Source organism: Gavialis gangeticus, unplaced genomic scaffold (genome assembly GCF_001723915.1).
Source record: "Gavialis gangeticus isolate Ggan-Ray unplaced genomic scaffold, GavGan_comp1, whole genome shotgun sequence".
Classification (NCBI taxonomy): domain Eukaryota; kingdom Metazoa; phylum Chordata; order Crocodylia; family Gavialidae; genus Gavialis; species Gavialis gangeticus.
Window position 1 is genome coordinate 28,676,995 of NW_017729001.1, and position 5,613 is coordinate 28,682,607.

Consider the following 5,613-nt stretch of genomic DNA (forward strand, 5'->3'; position numbering starts at 1 on the left):
GCCCCCGTAGCCCGCCCGGCGCCCGCGCCGCGGGGCATGCTGGGAGTTGTAGTCCGCACTCTTTTAGGGGCAGTGTGTGTTGAGACTTTAGGACCCCTTGAGGGAGGCTTGAGCTATAGTATGAAGGGCCTCTCAATAAGGGAAAACCCCCCAAACTGGATGTTTTCATTCTCAAAATAGACATATTTAGGGCTCCACAGGTATTATTCATCTGGAGGTCATAAATGTGTGCAGAAATAATTCATCTTAAAATTTCATGCAAATCCATTAGTTTGAGCATACTGGATATAATTTAGGCCCTCAGCTAGGGCAGCCATCATAGAGGACAGGCAGGTTTTTTGCTCCGCTGTTGATATGAAACCCAACGCCTTTCTGTCCTCTATAGTTTCTCTTCAAGAGAAGAGAAAAATGTTGTCTTCTTTTCAAGAGAAAAACAGAGGACGTAAAGGTGTCAGGTCTCATGTCAAGAGAGGATGGGGACAACCGGACCGTCCTCTATGATAGCCGCCCTAGCCTCAGCGCGTCAAAATGGCCTCCCTAGCCTCCGGGCTGCTCGTCCACAGGGCTCCCACGAGAACGCCTGAAAACGTCCTGCCACGCGCCTAATCCGGACCCCGCGTGCAGGGGCGGATCGAGAAATTTGAAAAAGGAGCGGTGCAGAGAGTGAGGTGCATCATCACATATCGAAGAACACCTCCTTCTCTCCCGTGAAAAAGAAATGAGAAGCATTGCTAATATGCCATGGGCTGGATTATTCAGTAAGATGGCAGAAAAGCCAATAGCCAATAGAGCTCCACCTGCAGGCATTAAAAAGGGCCTGCGGGGCTCTGAAAGGAGCGAACGGACAGCAGCATTGCAGAACAAAAGCTCACTTGATTAGTGCGACATCGACATCATTGAAAGGAAGAAGAGAGGGTCTTTCACACCTGTGCAATGAAGAGTTTAGAAGGCAAATGAGAACGAGCCACAATCAGTGCTGATTCCCTCAGCGCTGCCTGACTAGAAATGCCGCTGCCACTGCCAGATACTTGGGTTTAAACTTTGAGCGGAGTGAGCATCAAACGGGGTGCACGTGCACTAATGCACCCCTCTGTCCTCCCCAAATCTGCCCCTGCCTGTGTGCTATCCCAGGGCAAGAAGGAGAATCAGACTTCCTCTCCATCCCTCATCATTACACCCCCCTCTGCCATGTTACCTTTCACTTCTCTCCTCTCCGAACTAAACACTCCCATCTTTTCAATCTCTCCTCGCCCAGCAATTTCTCGGGGCCTCTATTAAGCTTTGTCACCGGTCTCTGGCACTTTTCATGTATCCTTTTGGAGCCAGGGTGGCTGGATCTGAATGCAATATTGCAAGTGACAGCGTGCCATTGGTTTACAGCATTATAATACCTCCTGCGTTTGTCCTATTTTTATAACTCGCTGAATGCTTTCCTTGCTGACCACCCTTGCATATTCAGTGGTCCAGGGCTTCTTCCTCACCAGTTATTTAAAGTTCATTGTATGGACGTACAATTTAAATTATGGCTCCCAATGGGCATTGCCATGTGTTTGTCACCAGAGAATTCCTTCTGCCATCATGCTCCTTATTCACCTTCGTGGATGCATGCAAACATAGTCAGACCCATTCAAGGTTCCCCAATCTAAGCCACCACCCAAACTCAACCAGTACCTTGGGGTTGTGGACTACGTATATTAGGTGGTGTTCTCTGATTTTCTGTGATTTTTCAGTTTCACCGGGACTATAGTTTTCTTGCATTGTCAGAGACTTCCAACTATCCAGGCTTGTTCTCACTGTCAGCCTACCTCTTTTCTTTCCCCCCCAGAGAAGCCCACTTCAGTACTGCATATTTCAAGGGATTAACAACAGGTGGGAAGAAGAGCTGGGATTGTGGGTGCTTTTTGTCAGGAGTCAAATCTCCATGCCTCTGGCAATTCTCCCGTCACTTGTTCCTATCCAGTTAACATTGAAGTTTGAAAAATTATGTTAAAACAATAGATAAGATATGCTTTCATGAAAGTGATTCCTGTCTGTAATTATTACACATATTATCTTTATTATCCTCCCCATGAAAATACATTATATTGAATAAATTATCTCTTTGAGCTGGGCTATTCATGATAGTCATTTGTTTCATTTTTTTCCCTTTTCTTTTATTCTTTTTTTTTCAAAGCACAGGGGGTAGGTTTTTGTACAGTATTATAGCTTTATAAATCCTCTATTGCTTATTTATCTTCCTTTTATGTTGCAATCTGGGCTAGAGATTAAAATAAAACCATTATATATTTGCGAACAGCACTTAGATTGTTCAAAGATAATTTAATCAAGGTTATTAATAAAGTAAGAAAGAACAAGCTCTTTATATCTAGTGCAAAAAAGAAAACCTCATTCTTCTCAGAAAATGCCTTAACTACCTGGAGTCATGTATTGGACCTGGAAAGGGCTATAGCATTTTTGCTGAGAAGAAATCTATCTTGAATTACCTAGCTACAAAAAGGTGAACATTTTAAACTCTGTATTATTCTTGACCGAGACACCCTCCAGCAGTTTTGACATAGAAATTTAGGTTTATAATAAAAATGTTTTTACAGAAGAGAAATGTTTCATGATTTAAAGAACCAATTAACACTTTTTTCTGGACCGAATTATTGCCCAACAGTGCTGGAAACAACCCAACAGAACATTATGCTGTAAATGAATGAGAACCACAAGGAGAAATTGAATAATTTAGTTTCAGCATCCAAACAGAGTGAATTGCAAAAAGATTTAAAAAAAACACAAAATAAGGCAGGAAGCCATTGGTGGGGAAAGCCAAAGATTTTAGCTTTAGTCAAATAAATACGGTATGGATTTTGGGTAGTCAAGAGGTCAATGCAAAGTGACCAGGCTAGCATGATTAAAGGTACTCCAGGTTTTATAGCCAAAGGCATGATATCTCTGGTCATCTTTGACTCCTCGGACTGAAGGGAAGATATTCAACTATAGCTGGGCTGACTGCGGGCAGCATTCAAGACAAGTCTAGAGCAGGACCCCGTGGTGGACGAGGTGGCACAATTGACCCCAGGGTGGCTGAGTTGGACCCAATGACCCCTTTCTCTACAGCCATAGCAAGGTGCCTCAGCCCTCACCTGGTATAAGCAGAAGCAACTCAATTGCAAAAGCTATGAATCCAACCCCCCCAATTTTTAAATACATGCAGCTGGATTCTGACCCTGATTCTGCAGCTAAATCAGAATTACGCTGGATTTCAGCAGAGAGTAGCGTCTGGCCCGTGATCTTTAAGATGACAACATTCCCTTAATTTAACATAATTATTTTTGACTGGTGCAGGAAATCCAAAGTACTGAGCATTTTCATCTCTCATGGTGACAACTATGTGCTGTAATTCTTTGACCAAAATGTCACTCTGCTCTGAAAATGACTGGCCCTTGGAATGAGAGAGATTTCTAGGGGATTAAAACCAGGCCATTACTCTCCAGTTTAAATGCATTCAAGCCTCTGAAAGCCTATCAGCTTTGGCTCCTTTTGTACGAAAAGTTATTGACTTATCAAGGTTAAAATACATTCAGTATGGTCCAATAAAACAGGGATATCTCAGCATTCATGCTGTCATTTGGAGGTCCGTTTTCATGGCAACAGGGCTCTTTTCTGCACATTAAACGGTTCAGTTGTGCAAAGTTCAGACATTACATAAACAGAGAGGTAACAACAACAAAAAAAAATCAATGAACGCATAGGCATGGAAAACGGAGATAGCATTGATTTGTCCCAGCGTCAATATTTAGGATCACTGCTTTTTGCTCTGTACAAAATCCTCGCATATTGGCAATATAGACACAAAACAAAGGCTGAAGGACATGCTGGGAGAGAACGTGCCTTCACATCACAGCCTGCCGGCTCCTTCCCTCTAATTAATATCCTCTTCGCCACTTAGGGGGAAAGAGCGATGCTCGGTTTGGCGTGCCATGGTGTCCTGTTTGTCCTGGGTCCAGTGAAAAAGGGGGCTTCTTTGGACGAACAAAACAGAAGACTTTCTAGGACGACCAGTTGTTATTAAGGGTTTTGTGCTTCTACATCTGTGCACTTTGGAGGCTTTGAGGGAGCTCAGTCAAAGCCATGGCCTGCTCCGGGAAGCTTTTGGCAGCCGCCTGCTTCCCTGCTTTGCAGCTGGAAGGATGGTCCACTTAGCAGGGAAACAACTGGCCTTGGAGCTGGCCCACCATTCTAGGCCTCAGACTTGGTGTCTTGGTTCCCCTGAGGCAACAGTCCTTTTTCCTTCACTTTACGTGCCATGTCTCTGCAGGTGCTAAGTTCTTGTATGGGACACAGCTCTTTGCAGGAATCCTCTCTAATTCTGCTCCTGTGCAGAGCCCAGCACAGAAGGGGTCCTAATTTCCTTTGATGCCTCTTGGCACTGGAGTAGCAGAAATACATCAACCAGGAGCCCAGCCATCCATGGTTTGCTGTAGGGTTTCCTGTGGATACAGGCTGCCCGAGGGGACATGTCCTGGAATCTAGCTCATTTCCTTTGAGGTTTCCTGGAAAGTAGAGAAGTTTTGTTCATGAGATCCAACTGCAGCTCCATCCCATCCCATCCCATCCCATCCCAGAGGGCCAGAAACACCCAGCAAAAGTGTTTTAAAACTGAAACTCCTGCCTGCCTTCACTTTTTGCTTTGAGCAGCATCAGAACTGGATCTAGTGAACTCCCCTGAGAAAGACTGTTCACACGGTAATCTCCCACCGCGAGGGAAAACAGGCCAGATGCGAAAAACTTTATGCCATAGGATGGGAGGTCCCTGTGAGTTGTGGGAACTCCACATTTGCTAGAATTTTTACTTCAGGGATGCGAATCTGTCACCCTCTTGCTTCAGTCCTAGTCCGGAGGGGCCAGTTTAACCACCCCAGTGACTGAAGGCTTCTTGTTGCACCTGGCAGAGGGGGCAGCAGGGTGAGCTTTCCAGTAGGATCTTCCAGCAGTCCCTGACCCCCCCTCAGTGACCTATCTGAGCAGAGATGGGATGGGGGCAGACCACTTTCTAGGCCCAACTAGTTTATTGCTTCTCTGCCCACAATGGGACTTATCAGGGTCAAGCATGGTGGCTTCCAACGCCCTAGGAACTGGAGCTGAGACTCTGTGACTCGCACCCAAGCCCAGCCCTGAGATCGAGTACACGGAAAGCTTTCTATTCTCTCCCTCCTTCTCGGGGTTCTTGTCCTTCACTAATACTCACCAGTAAGACGGATGGGCTCTGCATTGGCCTGTTGTGCCTTGAATGGAAACGCTGTCTGAAACCCATCCACTCACCATGGAAAGGTGTTCCAACCATTGTCAAAAGAGGCTTGTGCCAGGAAGGGCTTCCAGGCACCTGATAATGTTGGCAGGTCTTTGGAGGTAGCTCTAGGTGAGGTACAACTAAAAGTCCTTCATCTGCATTGGTCGGAGTAACCTGCTAGCTGCAGAATGAAAGCGAGTGTCCAAAGCTCAGCTCTCCCCAGTGTTCAGAGCTGCCTGGGGAAAGGGCACGAGGTGAAACAAGGCATTTTCCAAAGGACACTGCATGCAGCTGGCAGCTGGGCGCCCAAAAGTCAAATGGCTTCACGTCAGGCCAAC